This window comes from Rhynchophorus ferrugineus, unplaced genomic scaffold (genome assembly GCF_030347505.1).
Source record: "Rhynchophorus ferrugineus isolate W39M unplaced genomic scaffold, kcgeb_rfMv2 rfM8, whole genome shotgun sequence".
Taxonomy (NCBI): Eukaryota; Metazoa; Arthropoda; class Insecta; order Coleoptera; family Curculionidae; genus Rhynchophorus; species Rhynchophorus ferrugineus.
The window spans coordinates 36349377-36373566 of NW_027472587.1; positions in this window are offsets into that span (position 1 = coordinate 36349377).

A 24190-nucleotide genomic window follows, 5' to 3' on the forward strand; every position below is an offset into this window, starting at 1 on the left:
ATATATTATAAAAAGTGTATTTTCAAAAAACTGATGGATCTCGGTTTTTGTTACATATTTTTGAAACCGTCAGTTTAAATGCAATTTAACATGGATTTTCGTTTCTTTCATTACAAAATACTTGTATTTTGAGAGATTTATTTTTTTCCGAGAATTTAAAAATATCGCAATTTTTCCATGCAAATGGTCGGAAAATTTGAGATTTTTTGCCATTTTCAATGTTTTTGTTCTCATTTCTTTTAAAACAGTCTAAGGTTAATATAAATTAAGGGTTTATAAAGAATTTTACGCTGAATCGAATGGTGGTATAATAAATTGTGTACAATGTTTAGTTTCTAAGATATATTATAAAAAGTGTATTTTCAAATAACTGATGGATCTCGGTTTTTGTTACATATCTTTGAAACCGTCAGTTTAAATGTAATTTAACATGGATTTTCGTTTCTTTCATTACAAAATACTTGTATTTTGAGAGTTTTGTTTTTTTCCGAAAATTTAAAAATATCGCAATTTTTCCATGCAAATGGTCGGAAAATTTGCGATTTTTTGCCATTTTCAATGTTTTTGTTCCCATTTCTGTTAAAACAGTCTCAGGTTAATATAAATTACGGGGTTTATAAAGAATTTTACGCTGAATCGAATGGTGGTATAAGAAATTGTGTACAATGTTTAGTTTCTAAGATATATTATAAAAAGTGTATTTTCAAAAAACTGATGGATCTCGGTTTTTGTTACATATCTTTGAAACCGTCAGTTTAAATGCAATTTAACATGGATTTTCGCTTCTCTAATTACAAAATACTTGTATTTTGAGAGTTTTATTTTTTTCCGAGAATTTAAAAATATGGCAATTTTTCCATGCAAATGGTCGGAAAATTTGAGATTTTTTGCCATTTTCAATGTTTTTGTTCCCATTTCTGTTAAAACAGTCTCAGGTTAATATAAATTACGGGGTTTATAAAGAATTTTACGCTGAATCGAATGGTGGTATAATAAATTGTGTACAATGTTTAGTTTCTAAGATATATTATAAAAAGTGTATTTTCAAAAAACTGATGGATCTCGGATTTTGTTACATATCTTTGAAACCGTCAGTTTAAATGCAATTTAACATGAATTTTCGTTTCTTTCATTACAAAATACTTGTATTTAGAGAGTTTTGTTTTTTTCCGAAAATTTAAAAATATCGCAATTTTTCCATGCAAATGGTCGGAAAATTTGCGATTTTTTGCCATTTTCAATATTTTTGTTCCCATTTCTGTTAAAAGAGTCTCAGGTTAATATAAATTACGGGGTTTATAAAGAATTTTACGCTGAATCGAATGGTGGTATAATAAATTGTGTACAATGTTTAGTTTCTAAGATATATTATAAAAAGTGTATTTTCAAAAAACTGATGGATCTCGGTTTTTGTTACATATCTTTGAAACCGTCAGTTTAAATGCAATTTAACATGGATTTTCGTTTCTTTCATTACAAAATACTTGTATTTTGAGAGATTTATTTTTTTCCGAAAATTTAAAAATATCGCAATTATTCCATGCAAATGGTCGGAAAATTTGCGATTTTTTGCCATTTTCAATGTCTTTGTTCCCATTTCTGTTAAAACAGTCTCAGGTTAATATAAATTACGGGGTTTATAAAGAATTTTACGCTGAATCGAATGGTGGTATAATAATTGTGTACAATGTTTAGTTTCTAAGATATATTATAAAAAGTGTATTTTCAAAAAACTGATGGATCTCGGTTTTTGTTACATATCTTTGAAACCGTCAGTTTAAATGCAATTTAACATGGATTTTCGCTTCTCTAATTACAAAATACTTGTATTTTGAGAGTTTTATTTTTTTCCGAGAATTTAAAAATATGGCAATTTTTCCATGCAAATGGTCGGAAAATTTGAGATTTTTTGCCATTTTCAATGTTTTTGTTCCCATTTCTTTTAAAACAGTCTCAGGTTAATATAAATTACGGGGTTTATAAAGAATTTTACGCTGAATCGAATGGTGGTATAATAAATTGTGTACAATGTTTAGTTTCTAAGATATATTATAAAAAGTGTATTTTCAAAAAACTGATGGATCTCGGTTTTTGTTACATATCTTTGAAACCGTCAGTTTAAATGCAATTTAACATGGATTTTCGTTTCTTTCATTACAAAATACTTGTATTTTGATAGTTTTGTTTTTTTCCGAAAATTTAAAAATATCGCAATTTTTCCATGCAAATGGTCGGAAAATTTGCGATTTTTTGCCATTTTCAATGTTTTTGTTCCCATTTCTGTTAAAATAGTCTCAGGTTAATATAAATTACTGGGCTTATAAAGAATTTTACGCTGAATCGATTGGTGGTATAATAAATTGTGAACAGTGTTTAGTTTCTAAGATATAATATAAAAAGTGTATTTTCAAAAAACTGATGGATCTCGGTTTTTGTTACATATATTTGAAACCGTCAGTTTAAATGCAATTTAACATGGATTTTCGCTTCTCTAATTACAAAATACTTGTATTTTGAGAGTTTTATTTTTTTCCGAGAATTTAAAAATATCGCAATTTTTCCATGCAAATGGTCGGAAAATTTGAGATTTTTTGCCATTTTCAATGTTTTTGTTCCCATTTCTTTTAAAACAGTCTAAGGTTAATATAAATTAAGGGTTTATAAAGAATTTTACGCTGAATCGAATGGTGGTATAATAAATTGTGTACAATGTTTAGTTTCTAAGATATATTATAAAAAGTGTATTTTCAAATAACTGATGGATCTCGGTTTTTGTTACATATCTTTGAAACCGTCAGTTTAAATGCAATTTAACATGGATTTTCGTTTCTTTCATTACAAAATACTTGTATTTTGAGAGTTTTGTTTTTTTCCGAAAATTTAAAAATATCGCAATTTTTCCATGCAAATGGTCGGAAAATTTGCGATTTTTTGCCATTTTCAATGTTTTTGTTCCCATTTCTGTTAAAACAGTCTCAGGTTAATATAAATTACGGGGTTTATAAAGAATTTTACGCTGAATCGAATGGTGGTATAAGAAATTGTGTACAATGTTTAGTTTCTAAGATATATTATAAAAAGTGTATTTTCAAAAAACTGATGGATCTCGGTTTTTGTTACATATCTTTGAAACCGTCAGTTTAAATGCAATTTAACATGGATTTTCGCTTCTCTAATTACAAAATACTTGTATTTTGAGAGATTAATTTTTTTCCGAAAATTTAAAAATATCGCAATTTTTCCATGCAAATGGTCGGAAAATTTGAGATTTTTTGCCATTTTCAATGTTTTTGTTCCCATTTCTGTTAAAACAGTCTCAGGTTAATATAAATTACTGGGTTTATAAAGAATTTTACGCTGAATCGAATGGTGGTATAATAAATTGTGTACAATGTTTAGTTTTTAAGATATATTATAAAAAGTATATTTTCAAAAAACTGATGGATCTCGGTTTTTGTTACATGTCTTTGAAACCGTCAGTTTAAATGCAATTTAACATGGATTTTCGTTTCTTTCATTACAAAATACTTGCATTTTGAGAGATTAATTTTTTTCCGAAAATTTAAAAATATCGCAATTTTTCCATGCAAATGGTTGGAAAATTTGCGATTTTTTGCCATTTTCAATGTTTTTGTTCCCATTTCTGTTAAAACAGTCTCAGGTTAATATAAATTACGGGGTTTATAAAGAATTTTACGCTTAATCGAATGGTGGTATAATAAATTGTGTACAATGTTTAGTTTCTAAGATATATTATAAAAAGTGTATTTTCAAAAAACTGATGGATCTCGGTTTTTGTTACATATCTTTGAAACCGTCAGTTTAAATGCAATTTAACATGGATTTTCGTTTCTTTCATTACAAAATACTTGTATTTTGAGAGTTTTGTTTTTTTCCGAAAATTTAAAAATATCGCAATTTTTCCATGCAAATGGTCGGAAAATTTGCGATTTTTTGCCATTTTCAATGTTTTTGTTCCCATTTCTGTTAAAAGAGTCTCAGGTTAATATAAATTACGGGGTTTATAAAGAATTTTACGCTGAATCGAATGGTGGTATAATAAATTGTGTACAATGTTTAGTTTCTAATATATATTATAAAAAGTGTATTTTCAAAAAACTGATGGATCTCGGTTTTTGTTACATATCTTTGAAACCGTCAGTTTAAATGCAATTTAACATGGATTTTCGTTTCTTTCATTACAAAATACTTGTATTTTGAGAGTTTTGTTTTTTTCCGAAAATTTAAAAATATCGCAATTTTTCCATGCAAATGGTCGGAAAATTTGCGATTTTTTGCAATTTCCAATGTTTTTGTTCCCATTTCTGTTAAAACAGTCTCAGGTTAATATAATTTACGGGGTTTATAAAGAATTTTACGCTGAATCGAATGGTGGTATAATAAATTGTGTACAATGTTTAGTTTCTAAGATATATTATAAAAAGTGTATTTTCAAAAAACTGATGGATCTCGGTTTTTGTTACATATCTTTGAAACCGTCAGTTTAAATGCAATTTAACATGGATTTTCGTTTCTTTCATTACAAAATACTTGTATTTAAAAATATCGCAATTTTTCCATGCAAATGGTCGGAAAATTTGCGATTTTTTGCCATTTTCAATGTTTTTGTTCCCATTTCTGTTAAAACAGTCTCAGGTTAATATAAATTACGGGGTTTATAAAGAATTTTAAGCTGAATCGAATGGTGGTATAATAAATTGTGTACAATGTTTAGTTTCTAATATATATTATAAAAAGTGTATTTTCAAAAAACTGATGGATCTCGGTTTTTGTTACATATCTTTGAAACCGTCAGTTTAAATGCAATTTAACATGGATTTTCGTTTCTTTCATTACAAAATACTTGTATTTTGAGAGTTTTGTTTTTTTCCGAAAATTTAAAAATATCGCAATTTTTCCATGCAAATGGTCGGAAAATTTGCGATTTTTTGCCATTTTCAATGTTTTTGTTCCCATTTCTGTTAAAACAGTCTCAGGTTAATATAAATTACTGGGTTTATAAAGAATTTTACGCTGAATCGAATGGTGGTATAATAAATTGTGTACAATGTTTAGTTTTTAAGATATATTATAAAAAGTGTATTCTCAAAAAAACTGATGGATCTCGGTTTTTGTTACATATCTTTGAAACCGTCAGTTTAAATGCAATTTAACATGGATTTTCGTTTCTTTCATTACAAAATACTTGTATTTAAAAATATCGCAATTTTTCCATGCAAATGGTCGGAAAATTTGCGATTTTTTGCCATTTTCAATGTTTTTGTTCCCATTTCTGTTAAAACAGTTTCAGGTTAATATAAATTACGGGGTTTATAAAGAATTTTAAGCTGAATCGAATGGTGGTATAATAAATTGTGTACAATGTTTAGTTTCTAAGATATATTATAAAAAGTGTATTTTCAAAAAACTGATGGATCTCGGATTTTGTTACATATCTTTGAAACCGTCAGTTTAAATGCAATTTAACATGGATTTTCGTTTCTTTCATTACAAAATACTTGTATTTTGAGAGTTTTATTTTTTTCCGAGAATTTAAAAATATCGCAATTTTTCCATGCAAATGGTCGGAAAATTTGCGATTTTTTGCCGTTTTCAATGTTTTTGTTCCCATTTCTGTTAAAAGAGTTTCAGGTTAATATAAATTACGGGGTTTATAAAGAATTTTACGCTGAATCGAATGGTGGTATAATAAATTGTGTACAATGTTTAGTTTCTAAGATATATTATAAAAAGTGTATTTTCAAAAAACTGATGGATCTCGGATTTTGTTACATATCTTTGAAACCGTCAGTTTAAATGCAATTTAACATGGATTTTCGTTTCTTTCATTACAAAATACTTGTATTTTGAGAGATTTATTTTTTTCCGAAAATTTAAAAATATCGCAATTTTTCCATGCAAATGGTCGGAAAATTTGCGATTTTTTGATATTTTCAATGTTTTTGTTCCCATTTCTGTTAAAACAGTCTCAGGTTAATATAAATTACTGGGTTTATAAAGAATTTTACGCTGAATCGAATGGTGGTATAATAAATTGTGTACAATGTTTAGTTTTTAAGATATATTATAAAAAGTGTATTTTCAAAAAACTGATGGATCTCGGTTTTTGTTACATATCTTTGAAACCGTCAGTTTAAATGCAATTTAACATGGATTTTCGTTTCTTTCATTACAAAATACTTGTATTTAAAAATATCACAATTTTTCCATGCAAATGGTCGGAAAATTTGCGATTTTTTGCCATTTTCAATATTTTTGTTCCCATTTCTGTTAAAAGAGTCTCAGGTTAATATAAATTACGGGGTTTATAAAGAATTTTACGCTGAATCGAATGGTGGTATAATAAATTGTGTACAATGTTTAGTTTCTAAGATATATTATAAAAAGTGTATTTTCAAAAACTGATGGATCTCGGTTTTTGTTACATATCTTTGAAACCGTCGGTTTAAATGCAATTTAACATGGATTTTCGCTCCTCTAATTACAAAATACTTGTATTTTGAGAGTTTTATTTTTTTCCGAGAATTTAAAAATATGGCAATTTTTCCATGCAAATGGTCGGAAAATTTGGGATTTTTTGCCATTTTCAATGTTTTTGTTCCCATTTCTGTTAAAACAGTCTCAGGTTAATATAAATTACGGGGTTTATAAAGAATTTTACGCTGAATCGAATGGTGGTATAATAAATTGTGTACAATGTTTAGTTTCTAAGATATATTATAAAAAGTGTATTTTCAAAAACTGATGGATCTCGGTTTTTGTTACATATCTTTGAAACCGTCAGTTTAAATGCAATTTAACATGGATTTTCGTTTCTTTCATTACAAAATACTTGTATTTTGAGAGTTTTGTTTTTTTCCGAAAATTTAAAAATATCGCAATTTTTCCATGCAAATGGTTGGAAAATTTGCGATTTTTTGCCATTTTCAATGTTTTTGTTCCCATTTCTGTTAAAATAGTCTCAGGTTAATATAAATTACTGGGCTTATAAAGAATTTTACGCTGAATCGATTGGTGGTATAATAAATTGTGAACAGTGTTTAGTTTCTAAGATATAATATAAAAAGTGTATTTTCAAAAAACTGATGGATCTCGGTTTTTGTTACATATATTTGAAACCGTCAGTTTAAATGCAATTTAACATGGATTTTCGCTTCTCTAATTACAAAATACTTGTATTTTGAGAGTTTTATTTTTTTCCGAGAATTTAAAAATATGGCAATTTTTCCATGCAAATGGTCGGAAAATTTGGGATTTTTTGCCATTTTCAATGTTTTTGTTCCCATTTCTGTTAAAACAGTCTCAGGTTAATATAAATTACGGGGTTTATAAAGAATTTTACGCTGAATCGAATGGTGGTATAATAAATTGTGTACAATGTTTAGTTTCTAAGATATATTATAAAAAGTGTATTTTCAAAAACTGATGGATCTCGGTTTTTGTTACATATCTTTGAAACCGTCACTTTAAATGCAATTTAACATGGATTTTCGCTTCTCTAATTACAAAATACTTGTATTTTGAGAGATTTATTTTTTTCCGAAAATTTAAAAATATCGCAATTTTTCCATGCAAATGGTCGGAAAATTTGCGATTTTTTGCCATTTTCAATGTTTTTGTTCCCATTTCTGTTAAAATAGTCTCAGGTTAATATAAATTACTGGGCTTATAAAGAATTTTACGCTGAATCGATTGGTGGTATAATAAATTGTGAACAGTGTTTAGTTTCTAAGATATAATATAAAAAGTGTATTTTCAAAAAACTGATGGATCTCGGTTTTTGTTACATATATTTGAAACCGTCAGTTTAAATGCAATTTAACATGGATTTTCGCTTCTCTAATTACAAAATACTTGTATTTTGAGAGTTTTATTTTTTTCCGAGAATTTAAAAATATCGCAATTTTTCCATGCAAATGGTCGGAAAATTTGAGATTTTTTGCCATTTTCAATGTTTTTGTTCCCATTTCTGTTAAAACAGTCTCAGGTTAATATAAATTACGGGGTTTATAAAGAATTTTACGCTGAATCGAATGGTGGTATAAGAAATTGTGTACAATGTTTAGTTTCTAAGATATATTATAAAAAGTGTATTTTCAAAAAACTGATGGATCTCGGATTTTGTTACATATCTTTGAAACCGTCAGTTTAAATGCAATTTAACATGGATTTTCGTTTCTTTCATTACAAAATACTTGTATTTTGAGAGTTTTGTTTTTTTCCGAAAATTTAAAAATATCGCAATTTTTCCATGCAAATGGTCGGAAAATTTGCGATTTTTTGCCATTTTCAATATTTTTGTTCCCATTTCTGTTAAAACAGTCTCAGGTTAATATAAATTACGGGGTTTAAAAAGAATTTTACGCTGAATCGAATGGTGGTATAATAAATTGTGTACAAAGTTTAGTTTCTAAGATATATTATAAAAAGTGTATTTTCAAAAAACTGATGGATCTCGGTTTTTGTTATATATCTTTGAAACCGTCAGTTTAAATGCAATTTAACATGGATTTTCGTTTCTTTCATTACAAAATACTTGTATTTTGAGAGATTTATTTTTTTCCGAAAATTTAAAAATATCGCAATTTTTCCATGCAAATGGTCGGAAAATTTGCGATTTTTTGCCATTTTCAATGTTTTTGTTCCCATTTCTGTTAAAACAGTCTCAGGTTAATATAAATTACGGGGTTTATAAAGAATTTTACGCTGAATCGATTGGTGGTATAATAAATTGTGAACAATGTTTAGTTTCTAAGATATTTTATAAAAAGTGTATTTTCAAAAAACTGATGGATCTCGGTTTTTGTTACATATCTTTGAAACCGTCAGTTTAAATGCAATTTAACATGGATTTTCGTTTCTTTCATTACAAAATACTTGTATTTTGATAGTTTTGTTTTTTTCCGAAAATTTAAAAATATCGCAATTTTTCCATGCAAATGGTCGGAAAATTTGCGATTTTTTGCCATTTTCAATGTTTTTGTTCTCATTTCTGTTAAAATAGTCTCAGGTTAATATAAATTACGGGGTTTATAAAGAATTTTACGCTGAATCGAATGGTGGTATAATAAATTGTGTACAATGTTTAGTTTCTAAGATATATTATAAAAAGTGTATTTTCAAAAAACTGATGGATCTCGGGTTTTGTTACATATCTTTGAAACCGTCAGTTTAAATGCAATTTAACATGGATTTTCGTTTCTTTCATTACAAAATACTTGTATTTTGAGAGATTTTTTTTTCCGAAAATTTAAAAATATCGCAATTTTTCCATGCAAATGGTCGGAAAATTTGCGATTTTTTGCCATTTTCAATGTTTTTGTTCTCATTTCTGTTAAAACAGTCTCAGGTTAATATAAATTACGGGGTTTAAAAAGAATTTTACGCTGAATCGAATGGTGGTATAATAAATTGTGTACAATGTTTAGTTTCTAAGATATATTATAAAAAGTGTATTTTCAAAAAACTGATGGATCTCGGTTTTTGTTATATATCTTTGAAACCGTCAGTTTAAATGCAATTTAACATGGATTTTCGTTTCTTTCATTACAAAATACTTGTATTTTGAGAGATTTATTTTTTTCCGAAAATTTAAAAATATCGCAATTTTTCCATGCAAATGGTCGGAAAATTTGCGATTTTTTGCCATTTTCAATATTTTTGTTCCCATTTCTGTTAAAACAGTCTCAGGTTAATATAAATTACTGGGTTTATAAAGAATTTTACGCTGAATCGATTGGTGGTATAATAAATTGTGAACAATGTTTAGTTTCTAAGATATTTTATAAAAAGTGTATTTTCAAAAAACTTATGGATCTCGGTTTTTGTTACATATCTTTGAAACCGTCAGTTTAAATGCAATTTAACATGGATTTTCGTTTCTTTCATTACAAAATACTTGTATTTTGAGAGTTTTATTTTTTTCCGAGAATTTAAAAATATCGCAATTTTTCCATGCAAATGGTCGGAAAATTTTAGATTTTTTGCCATTTTCAATGTTTTTGTTCCCATTTCTTTTAAAACAGTCTAAGGTTAATATAAATTAAGTATTTATAAAGAATTTTACGCTGAATCGAATGGTGGTATAATAAATTGTGTACAATGTTTAGTTTCTAAGATATATTATAAAAAGTGTATTTTCAAATAACTGATGGATCTCGGTTTTTGTTACATATCTTTGAAACCGTCAGTTTAAATGCAATTTAACATGGATTTTCGTTTCTTTCATTACAAAATACTTGTATTTTGAGAGTTTTGTTATTTTCCGAAAATTTAAAAATATCGCAATTTTTCCATGCAAATGGTCGGAAAATTTGCGTTTTTTGCCATTTTCAATGTTTTTGTTCCCATTTCTGTTAAAACAGTCTCAGGTTAATATAAATTACGGGGTTTATAAAGAATTTTACGCTGAATCGAATGGTGGTATAAGAAATTGTGTACAATGTTTAGTTTCTAAGATATATTATAAAAACTGTATTTTCAAAAAACTGATGGATCTCGGTTTTTGTTACATATCTTTGAAACCGTCAGTTTAAATGCAATTTAACATGGATTTTCGCTTCTCTAATTACAAAATACTTGTATTTTGAGAGTTTTATTTTTTTCCGAGAATTTAAAAATATGGCAATTTTTCCATGCAAATGGTCGGAAAATTTGAGATTTTTTGCCATTTTCAATGTTTTTGTTCCCATTTCTGTTAAAACAGTCTCAGGTTAATATAAATTACGGGGTTTATAAAGAATTTTACGCTGAATCGAATGGTGGTATAATAAATTGTGTACAATGTTTAGTTTCTAAGATATATTATAAAAAGTGTATTTTCAAAAAACTGATGGATCTCGGTTTTTGTTACATATCTTTGAAACCGTCAGTTTAAATGCAATTTAACATGGATTTTCGTTTCTTTCATTACAAAATACTTGTATTTTGAGAGATTTATTTTTTTCCGAAAATTTAAAAATATCGCAATTATTCCATGCAAATGGTCGGAAAATTTGCGATTTTTTGCCATTTTCAATGTTTTTGTTCCCATTTCTGTTAAAACAGTCTCAGGTTAATATAAATTACGGGGTTTATAAAGAATTTTACGCTGAATCGAATGGTGGTATAATAATTGTGTACAGTGTTTAGTTTCTAAGATATATTATAAAAAGTGTATTTTCAAAAAACTGATGGATCTCGGTTTTTGTTACATATCTTTGAAACCGTCAGTTTAAATGCAATTTAACATGGATTTTCGTTTCTTTCATTACAAAATACTTGTATTTTGATAGTTTTGTTTTTTTCCGAAAATTTAAAAATATCGCAATTTTTCCATGCAAATGGTCGGAAAATTTGCGATTTTTTGCCATTTTCAATGTTTTTGTTCTCATTTCTGTTAAAATAGTCTCAGGTTAATATAAATTACGGGGTTTATAAAGAATTTTACGCTGAATCGAATGGTGGTATAATAAATTGTGTACAATGTTTAGTTTCTAAGATATATTATAAAAAGTGTATTTTCAAAAAACTGATGGATCTCGGGTTTTGTTACATATCTTTGAAACCGTCAGTTTAAATGCAATTTAACATGGATTTTCGTTTCTTTCATTACAAAATACTTGTATTTTGAGAGACTTTTTTTTCCGAAAATTTAAAAATATCGCAATTTTTCCATGCAAATGGTCGGAAAATTTGCGATTTTTTGCCATTTTCAATGTTTTTGTTCTCATTTCTGTTAAAACAGTCTCAGGTTAATATAAATTACGGGGTTTAAAAAGAATTTTACGCTGAATCGAATGGTGGTATAATAAATTGTGTACAATGTTTAGTTTCTAAGATATATTATAAAAAGTGTATTTTCAAAAAACTGATGGATCTCGGTTTTTGTTATATATCTTTGAAACCGTCAGTTTAAATGCAATTTAACATGGATTTTCGTTTCTTTCATTACAAAATACTTGTATTTTGAGAGATTTATTTTTTTCCGAAAATTTAAAAATATCGCAATTTTTCCATGCAAATGGTCGGAAAATTTGCGATTTTTTGCCATTTTCAATATTTTTGTTACCATTTCTGTTAAAACAGTCTCAGGTTAATATAAATTACTGGGTTTATAAAGAATTTTACGCTGAATCGATTGGTGGTATAATAAATTGTGAACAATGTTTAGTTTCTAAGATATTTTATAAAAAGTGTATTTTCAAAAAACTGATGGATCTCGGTTTTTGTTACATATCTTTGAAACCGTCAGTTTAAATGCAATTTAACATGGATTTTCGTTTCTTTCATTACAAAATACTTGTATTTTGAGAGATTTATTTTTTTCCGAAAATTTAAAAATATCGCAATTTTTCCATGCAAATGGTCGGAAAATTTGCGATTTTTTGCCATTTTCAATATTTTTGTTCCCATTTCTGTTAAAACAGTCTCAGGTTAATATAAATTACTGGGTTTATAAAGAATTTTACGCTGAATCGATTGGTGGTATAATAAATTGTGAACAATGTTTAGTTTCTAAGATATTTTATAAAAAGTGTATTTTCAAAAAACTGATGGATCTCGGTTTTTGTTACATATCTTTGAAACCGTCAGTTTAAATGCAATTTAACATGGATTTTCGTTTCTTTCATTACAAAATACTTGTATTTTGAGAGATTTATTTTTTTCCGAAAATTTAAAAATATCGCAATTTTTCCATGCAAATGGTCGGAAAATTTGCGATTTTTTGCCATTTTCAATGTTTTTGTTCCCATTTATGTTAAAACAGTCTCAGGTTAATATAAATTACTGGGTTTATAAAGAATTTTACGCTGAATCGATTGGTGGTATAATAAATTGTAAACAATGTTTAGTTTCTAAGATATATTATAAAAAGTGTATTTTCAAAAAACTGATGGATCTCGGTTTTTGTTACATATTTTTGAAACCGTCAGTTTAAATGCAATTTAACATGGATTTTCGTTTCTTTCATTACAAAATACTTGTATTTTGAGAGATTTATTTTTTTCCGAAAATTTAAAAATATCGCAATTTTTCCATGCAAATGGTCGGAAAATTTGCGATTTTTTGCCATTTTCAATGTTTTTGTTCTCATTTCTGTTAAAACAGTCTCAGGTTAATATAAATTACGGGGTTTAAAAAGAATTTTACGCTGAATCGAATGGTGGTATAATAAATTGTGTACAATGTTTAGTTTCTAAGATATATTATAAAAAGTGTATTTTCAAAAAACTGATGGATCTCGGTTTTTGTTATATATCTTTGAAACCGTCAGTTTAAATGCAATTTAACATGGATTTTCGTTTCTTTCATTACAAAATACTTGTATTTTGAGAGATTTATTTTTTTCCGAAAATTTAAAAATATCGCAATTTTTCCATGCAAATGGTCGGAAAATTTGCGATTTTTTGCCATTTTCAATATTTTTGTTACCATTTCTGTTAAAACAGTCTCAGGTTAATATAAATTACTGGGTTTATAAAGAATTTTACGCTGAATCGATTGGTGGTATAATAAATTGTGAACAATGTTTAGTTTCTAAGATATTTTATAAAAAGTGTATTTTCAAAAAACTGATGGATCTCGGTTTTTGTTACATATCTTTGAAACCGTCAGTTTAAATGCAATTTAACATGGATTTTCGTTTCTTTCATTACAAAATACTTGTATTTTGAGAGATTTATTTTTTTCCGAAAATTTAAAAATATCGCAATTTTTCCATGCAAATGGTCGGAAAATTTGCGATTTTTTGCCATTTTCAATATTTTTGTTCCCATTTCTGTTAAAACAGTCTCAGGTTAATATAAATTACTGGGTTTATAAAGAATTTTACGCTGAATCGATTGGTGGTATAATAAATTGTGAACAATGTTTAGTTTCTAAGATATTTTATAAAAAGTGTATTTTCAAAAAACTGATGGATCTCGGTTTTTGTTACATATCTTTGAAACCGTCAGTTTAAATGCAATTTAACATGGATTTTCGTTTCTTTCATTACAAAATACTTGTATTTTGAGAGATTTATTTTTTTCCGAAAATTTAAAAATATCGCAATTTTTCCATGCAAATGGTCGGAAAATTTGCGATTTTTTGCCATTTTCAATGTTTTTGTTCCCATTTATGTTAAAACAGTCTCAGGTTAATATAAATTACTGGGTTTATAAAGAATTTTACGCTGAATCGATTGGTGGTATAATAAATTGTAAACAATGTTTAGTTTCTAAGATATATTATAAAAAGTGTATTTTCAAAAAACTGATGGATCTCGGTTTTTGTTACATATTTTTGAAACCGTCAGTTTAAATGCAATTTAACATGGATTTTCGTTTCTTTCATTACAAAATACTTGTATTTTGAGAGATTTATTTTTTTCCGAAAATTTAAAAATATCGCAATTTTTCCATGCAAATGGTCGGAAAATTTGCGATTTTTTGCCATTTTCAATGTTTTTGTTCCCATTTCTGTTAAAATAGTCTCAGGTTAATATAAATTACGGGGTTTATAAAGAATTTTACGCTGAATCGAATGGTGGTATAATAAATTGTGTACAATGTTTAGTTTCTAAGATATATTATAAAAAGTGTATTTTCAAAAAACTGATGGATCTCGGGTTTTGTTACATATCTTTGAAACCGTCAGTTTAAATGCAATTTAACATGGATTTTCGTTTCTTTCATTACAAAATACTTGTATTTTGAGAGATTTTTTTTTCCGAAAATTTAAAAATATCGCAATTTTTCCATGCAAATGGTCGGAAAATTTGCGATTTTTTGCCATTTTCAATGTTTTTGTTCTCATTTCTGTTAAAACAGTCTCAGGTTAATATAAACTACGGGGTTTAAAAAGAATTTTACGCTGAATCGAATGGTGGTATAATAAATTGTGTACAATGTTTAGTTTCTAAGATATATTATAAAAAGTGTATTTTCAAAAAACTGATGGATCTCGGTTTTTGTTATATATCTTTGAAACCGTCAGTTTAAATGCAATTTAACATGGATTTTCGTTTCTTTCATTACAAAATACTTGTATTTTGAGAGATTTATTTTTTTCCGAAAATTTAAAAATATCGCAATTTTTCCATGCAAATGGTCGGAAAATTTGCGATTTTTTGCCATTTTCAATATTTTTGTTCCCATTTCTGTTAAAACAGTCTCAGGTTAATATAAATTACTGGGTTTATAAAGAATTTTACGCTGAATCGATTGGTGGTATAATAAATTGTGAACAATGTTTAGTTTCTAAGATATTTTATAAAAAGTGTATTTTCAAAAAACTGATGGATCTCGGTTTTTGTTACATATCTTTGAAACCGTCAGTTTAAATGCAATTTAACATGGATTTTCGTTTCTTTCATTACAAAATACTTGTATTTTGAGAGATTTATTTTTTTCCGAAAATTTAAAAATATCGCAATTTTTCCATGCAAATGGTCGGAAAATTTGCGATTTTTTGCCATTTTCAATATTTTTGTTCCCATTTCTGTTAAAACAGTCTCAGGTTAATATAAATTACTGGGTTTATAAAGAATTTTACGCTGAATCGATTGGTGGTATAATAAATTGTGAACAATGTTTAGTTTCTAAGATATTTTATAAAAAGTGTATTTTCAAAAAACTGATGGATCTCGGTTTTTGTTACATATCTTTGAAACCGTCAGTTTAAATGCAATTTAACATGGATTTTCGTTTCTTTCATTACAAAATACTTGTATTTTGAGAGATTTATTTTTTTCCGAAAATTTAAAAATATCGCAATTTTTCCATGCAAATGGTCGGAAAATTTGCAATTTTTTGCCATTTTCAATGTTTTTGTTCCCATTTATGTTAAAACAGTCTCAGGTTAATATAAATTACTGGGTTTATAAAGAATTTTACGCTGAATCGATTGGTGGTATAATAAATTGTAAACAATGTTTAGTTTCTAAGATATATTATAAAAAGTGTATTTTCAAAAAACTGATGGATCTCGGTTTTTGTTACATATTTTTGAAACCGTCAGTTTAAATGCAATTTAACATGGATTTTCGTTTCTTTCATTACAAAATACTTGTATTTTGAGAGATTTATTTTTTTCCGAAAATTTAAAAATATCGCAATTTTTCCATGCAAATGGTCGGAAAATTTGCGATTTTTTGCCATTTTCAATGTTTTTGTTCCCATTTCTGTTAAAATAGTCTCAGGTTAATATAAATTACTGGGCTTATAAAGAATTTTACGCTGAATCGATTGGTGGTATAATAAATTGTGAACAGTGTTTAGTTTCTAAGATATAATATAAAAAGTGTATTTTCAAAAAACTGATGGATCTCGGTTTTTGTTACATATATTTGAAACCGTCAGTTTAAATGCAATTTAACATGGATTTTCGCTTCTCTAATTACAAAATACTTGTATTTTGAGAGTTTTATTTTTTTCCGAGAATTTAAAAATATCGCAATTTTTCCATGCAAATGGTCGGAAAATTTGAGATTTTTTGCCATTTTCAATGTTTTTGTTCCCATTTCTGTTAAAACAGTCTCAGGTTAATATAAATTACGGGGTTTATAAAGAATTTTACGCTGAATCGAATGGTGGTATAAGAAATTGTGTACAATGTTTAGTTTCTAAGATATATTATAAAAAGTGTATTTTCAAAAAACTGATGGATCTCGGATTTTGTTACATATCTTTGAAACCGTCAGTTTAAATGCAATTTAACATGGATTTTCGTTTCTTTCATTACAAAATACTTGTATTTTGAGAGTTTTGTTTTTTTCCGAAAATTTAAAAATATCGCAATTTTTCCATGCAAATGGTCGGAAAATTTGCGATTTTTTGCCATTTTCAATATTTTTGTTCCCATTTCTGTTAAAACAGTCTCAGGTTAATATAAATTACGGGGTTTAAAAAGAATTTTACGCTGAATCGAATGGTGGTATAATAAATTGTGTACAATGTTTAGTTTCTAAGATATATTATAAAAAGTGTATTTTCAAAAAACTGATGGATCTCGGTTTTTGTTATATATCTTTGAAACCGTCAGTTTAAATGCAATTTAACATGGATTTTCGTTTCTTTCATTACAAAATACTTGTATTTTGAGAGATTTATTTTTTTCCGAAAATTTAAAAATATCGCAATTTTTCCATGCAAATGGTCGGAAAATTTGCGATTTTTTGCCATTTTCAATGTTTTTGTTCCCATTTCTGTTAAAACAGTCTCAGGTTAATATAAATTACGGGGTTTATAAAGAATTTTACGCTGAATCGATTGGTGGTATAATAAATTGTGAACAATGTTTAGTTTCTAAGATATTTTATAAAAAGTGTATTTTCAAAAAACTGATGGATCTCGGTTTTTGTTACATATCTTTGAAACCGTCAGTTTACATGCAATTTAACATGGATTTTCGTTTCTTTCATTACAAAATACTTGTATTTTGATAGTTTTGTTTTTTTCCGAAAATTTAAAAATATCGCAATTTTTCCATGCAAATGGTCGGAAAATTTGCGATTTTTTGCCATTTTCAATGTTTTTGTTCTCATTTCTGTTAAAATAGTCTCAGGTTAATATAAATTACGGGGTTTAAAAAGAATTTTACGCTGAATCGAATGGTGGTATAACAAATTGTGTACAATGTTTAGTTTCTAAGATATATTATAAAAAGTGTATTTTCAAAAAACTGATGGATCTCGGTTTTTGTTATATATCTTTGAAACCGTCAGTTTAAATGCAATTTAACATGGATTTTCGTTTCTTTCATTACAAAATACTTGTATTTTGAGAGATTTATTTTTTTCCGAAAATTTAAAAATATCGCAAATTTTCCATGCAAATGGTCGGAAAATTTGCGATTTTTTGCCATTTTCAATATTTTTGTTCCCATTTCTGTTAAAACAGTCTCAGGTTAATATAAATTACTGGGTTTATAAAGAATTTTACGCTGAATCGATTGGTGGTATAATAAATTGTGAACAATGTTTAGTTTCTAAGATATTTTATAAAAAGTGTATTTTCAAAAAACTGATGGATCTCGGTTTTTGTTACATATCTTTGAAACCGTCAGTTTAAATGCAATTTAACATGGATTTTCGTTTCTTTCATTACAAAATACTTGTATTTTGAGAGATTTATTTTTTTCCGAAAATTTAAAAATATCGCAATTTTTCCATGCAAATGGTCGGAAAATTTGCGATTTTTTGCCATTTTCAATGTTTTTGTTCCCATTTATGTTAAAACAGTCTCAGGTTAATATAAATTACTGGGTTTATAAAGAATTTTACGCTGAATCGATTGGTGGTATAATAAATTGTAAACAATGTTTAGTTTCTAAGATATATTATAAAAAGTGTATTTTCAAAAAACTGATGGATCTCGGTTTTTGTTACATATTTTTGAAACCGTCAGTTTAAATGCAATTTAACATGGATTTTCGTTTCTTTCATTACAAAATACTTGTATTTTGAGAGATTTATTTTTTTCCGAAAATTTAAAAATATCGCAATTTTTCCATGCAAATGGTCGGAAAATTAGCGATTTTTTGCCATTTTCAATGTTTTTGTTCCCATTTCTGTTAAAATAGTCTCAGGTTAATATAAATTACTGGGCTTATAAAGAATTTTACGCTGAATCGATTGGTGGTATAATAAATTGTGAACAGTGTTTAGTTTCTAAGATATAATATAAAAAGTGTATTTTCAAAAAACTGATGGATCTCGGTTTTTGTTACATATATTTGAAACCGTCAGTTTAAATGCAATTTAACATGGATTTTCGCTTCTCTAATTACAAAATACTTGTATTTTGAGAGTTTTATTTTTTTCCGAGAATTTAAAAATATCGCAATTTTTCCATGCAAATGGTCGGAAAATTTGAGATTTTTTGCCATTTTCAATGTTTTTGTTCCCATTTCTTTTAAAACAGTCTAAGGTTAATATAAATTAAGGGTTTATAAAGAATTTTACGCTGAATCGAATGGTGGTATAATAAATTGTGTACAATGTTTAGTTTCTAAGATATATTATAAAAAGTGTATTTTCAAATAACTGATGGATCTCGGTTTTTGTTACATATCTTTGAAACCGTCAGTTTAAATGCAATTTAACATGGATTTTCGTTTCTTTCATTACAAAATACTTGTATTTTGAGAGTTTTGTTTTTTTCCGAAAATTTAAAAATATCGCAATTTTTCCATGCAAATGGTCGGAAAATTTGCGATTTTTTGCCATTTTCAATGTTTTTGTTCCCATTTCTGTTAAAACAGTCTCAGGTTAATATAAATTACGGGGTTTATAAAGAATTTTACGCTGAATCGAATGGTGGTATAAGAAATTGTGTACAATGTTTAGTTTCTAAGATATATTATAAAAAGTGTATTTTCAAAAAACTGATGGATCTCGGATTTTGTTACATATCTTTGAAACCGTCAGTTTAAATGCAATTTAACATGGATTTTCGTTTCTTTCATTACAAAATACTTGTATTTTGAGAGTTTTGTTTTTTTCCGAAAATTTAAAAATATCGCAATTTTTCCATGCAAATGGTCGGAAAATTTGCGATTTTTTGCCATTTTCAATATTTTTGTTCCCATTTCTGTTAAAACAGTCTCAGGTTAATATAAATTACGGGGTTTATAAAGAATTTTACGCTGAATCGAATGGTGGTATAATAATTGTGTACAATGTTTAGTTTCTAAGATATATTATAAAAAGTGTATTTTCAAAAAACTGATGGATCTCGGTTTTTGTTACATATCTTTGAAACCGTCAGTTTAAATGCAATTTAACATGGATTTTCGCTTCTCTAATTACAAAATACTTGTATTTTGAGAGTTTTATTTTTTTCCGAGAATTTAAAAATATGGCAATTTTTCCATGCAAATGGTCGGAAAATTTGAGATTTTTTGCCATTTTCAATGTTTTTGTTCCCATTTCTTTTAAAACAGTCTCAGGTTAATATAAATTACGGGGTTTATAAAGAATTTTACGCTGAATCGAATGGTGGTATAATAAATTGTGTACAATGTTTAGTTTCTAAGATATATTATAAAAAGTGTATTTTCAAAAAACTGATGGATCTCGGTTTTTGTTACATATCTTTGAAACCGTCAGTTTAAATGCAATTTAACATGGATTTTCGTTTCTTTCATTACAAAATACTTGTATTTTGATAGTTTTGTTTTTTTCCGAAAATTTAAAAATATCGCAATTTTTCCATGCAAATGGTCGGAAAATTTGCGATTTTTTGCCATTTTCAATGTTTTTGTTCCCATTTCTGTTAAAATAGTCTCAGGTTAATATAAATTACTGGGCTTATAAAGAATTTTACGCTGAATCGATTGGTGGTATAATAAATTGTGAACAGTGTTTAGTTTCTAAGATATAATATAAAAAGTGTATTTTCAAAAAACTGATGGATCTCGGTTTTTGTTACATATATTTGAAACCGTCAGTTTAAATGCAATTTAACATGGATTTTCGCTTCTCTAATTACAAAATACTTGTATTTTGAGAGTTTTATTTTTTTCCGAGAATTTAAAAATATCGCAATTTTTCCATGCAAATGGTCGGAAAATTTGAGATTTTTTGCCATTTTCAATGTTTTTGTTCCCATTTCTTTTAAAACAGTCTAAGGTTAATATAAATTAAGGGTTTATAAAGAATTTTACGCTGAATCGAATGGTGGTATAATAAATTGTGTACAATGTTTAGTTTCTAAGATATATTATAAAAAGTGTATTTTCAAATAACTGATGGATCTCGGTTTTTGTTACATATCTTTGAAACCGTCAGTTTAAATGCAATTTAACATGGATTTTCGTTTCTTTCATTACAAAATACTTGTATTTTGAGAGTTTTGTTTTTTTCCGAAAATTAAAAAATATCGCAATTTTTCCATGCAAATGGTCGGAAAATTTGCGATTTTTTGCCATTTTCAATGTTTTTGTTCCCATTTCTGTTAAAACAGTCTCAGGTTAATATAAATTACGGGGTTTATAAAGAATTTTACGCTGAATCGAATGGTGGTATAAGAAATTTTGTACAATGTTTAGTTTCTAAGATATATTATAAAAAGTGTATTTTCAAAAAACTGATGGATCTCGGTTTTTGTTACATATCTTTGAAACCGTCAGTTTAAATGCAATTTAACATGGATTTTCGCTTCTCTAATTACAAAATACTTGTATTTTGATAGTTTTATTTTTTTCCGAGAATTTAAAAATATGGCAATTTTTCCATGCAAATGGTCGGAAAATTTGAGATTTTTTGCCATTTTCAATGTTTTTGTTCCCATTTCTGTTAAAACAGTCTCAGGTTAATATAAATTACGGGGTTTATAAAGAATTTTACGCTGAATAGAATGGTGGTATAATAAATTGTGTACAATGTTTAGTTTCTAAGATATATTATAAAAAGTGTATTTTCAAAAAACTGATGGATCTCGGATTTTGTTACATATCTTTGAAACCGTCAGTTTAAATGCAATTTAACATGGATTTTCGTTTCTTTCATTACAAAATACTTGTATTTTGAGAGTTTTGTTTTTTTCCGAAAATTTAAAAATATCGCAATTTTTCCATGCAAATGGTCGGAAAATTTGCGATTTTTTGCCATTTTCAATATTTTTGTTCCCATTTCTGTTAAAAGAGTCTCAGGTTAATATAAATTACGGGGTTTGTAAAGAATTTTACGCTGAATCGAATGGTGGTATAATAAATTGTGTACAATGTTTAGTTTCTAAGATATATTATAAAAAGTGTATTTTCAAAAAACTGATGGATCTCGGTTTTTGTTACATATCTTTGAAACCGTCAGTTTAAATGCAATTTAACATGGATTTTCGTTTCTTTCATTACAAAATACTTGTATTTTGAGAGATTTATTTTTTTCCGAAAATTTAAAAATATCGCAATTATTCCATGCAAATGGTCGGAAAATTTGCGATTTTTTGCCATTTTCAATGTTTTTGTTCCCATTTCTGTTAAAACAGTCTCAGGTTAATATAAATTACGGGGTTTATAAAGAGTTTTACGCTGAATCGAATGGTGGTATAATAATTGTGTACAATGTTTAGTTTCTAAGATATATTATAAAAAGTGTATTTTCAAAAAACTGATGGATCTCGGTTTTTGTTACATATCTTTGAAACCGTCAGTTTAAATGCAATTTAACATGGATTTTCGCTTCTCTAAATACAAAATACTTGTATTTTGAGAGTTTTATTTTTTTCCGAGAATTTAAAAATATGGCAATTTTTCCATGCAAATGGTCGGAAAATTTGAGATTTTTTGCCATTTTCAATGTTTTTGTTCCCATTTCTTTTAAAACAGTCTCAGGTTAATATAAATTACGGGGTTTATAAAGAATTTTACGCTGAATCGAATGGTGGTATAATAAATTGTGTACAATGTTTAGTTTCTAAGATATATTATAAAAAGTGTATTTTCAAAAAACTGATGGATCTCGGTTTTTGTTACATATCTTTGAAACCGTCAGTTTAAATGCAATTTAACATGGATTTTCGTTTCTTTCATTACAAAATACTTGTATTTTGATAGTTTTGTTTTTTTCCGAAAATTTAAAAATATCGCAATTTTTCCATGCAAATGGTCGGAAAATTTGCGATTTTTTGCCATTTTCAATGTTTTTGTTCTCATTTCTGTTAAAATAGTCTCAGGTTAATATAAATTACGGGGTTTATAAAGAATTTTACGCTGAATCGAATGGTGGTATAATAAATTGTGTACAATGTTTAGTTTCTAAGATATATTATAAAAAGTGTATTTTCAAAAAACTGATGGATCTCGGGTTTTGTTACATATCTTTGAAACCGTCAGTTTAAATGCAATTTAACATGGATTTTCGTTTCTTTCATTACAAAATACTTGTATTTTGAGAGATTTTTTTTTCCGAAAATTTAAAAATATCGCAATTTTTCCATGCAAATGGTCGGAAAATTTGCGATTTTTTGCCATTTTTAATGTTTTTGTTCTCATTTCTGTTAAAACAGTCTCAGGTTAATATAAATTACGGGGTTTAAAAAGAATTTTACGCTGAATCGAATGGTGGTATAATAAATTGTGTACAATGTTTAGTTTCTAAGATATATTATAAAAAGTGTATTTTCAAAAAACTGATGGATCTCGGTTTTTGTTATATATCTTTGAAACCGTCAGTTTAAATGCAATTTAACATGGATTTTCGTTTCTTTCATTACAAAATACTTGTATTTTGAGAGATTTATTTTTTTCCGAAAATTTAAAAATATCGCAATTTTTCCATGCAAATGGTCGGAAAATTTGCGATTTTTTGCCATTTTGAATATTTTTGTTCCCATTTCTGTTAAAACAGTCTCAGGTTAATATAAATTACTGGGTTTATAAAGAATTTTACGCTGAATCGATTGGTGGTATAATAAATTGTGAACAATGTTTAGTTTCTAAGATATTTTATAAAAAGTGTATTTTCAAAAAACTGATGGATCTCGGTTTTTGTTACATATCTTTGAAACCGTCAGTTTAAATGCAATTTAACATGGATTTTCGTTTCTTTCATTACAAAATACTTGTATTTTGAGAGATTTATTTTTTTCCGAAAATTTAAAAATATCGCAATTTTTCCATGCAAATGGTCGGAAAATTTGCGATTTTTTGCCATTTTCAATGTTTTTGTTCCCATTTCTGTTAAAACAGTCTCAGGTTAATATAAATTACGGGGTTTGTAAAGAATTTTACGCTGAATCGAATGGTGGTATAATAAATTGTGTACAATGTTTAGTTTCTAAGATATATTATAAAAAGTGTATTTTCAAAAAACTGATGGATCTCGGTTTTTGTTACATATCTTTGAAACCGTCAGTTTAAATGCAATTTAACATGGATTTTCGTTTATTTCATTACAAAATACTTGTATTTTGAGAGATTTATTTTTTTCCGAAAATTTAAAAATATCGCAATTTTTCCATGCAAATGGTCGGAAAATTTACGATTTTTTGCCATTTTCAATGTTTTTGTTCCCATTTCTGTTAAAATAGTCTCAGGTTAATATAAATTACTGGGTTTATAAAGAATTTTACGCTGAATCGATTGGTGGTATAACAAATTGTGAACAATATTTAGTTTCTAAGATATAATATAAAAAGTGTATTTTCAAAAAACTGATGGATCTCGGTTTTTGTTACATATCTTTGAAACCGTCAGTTTAAATGCA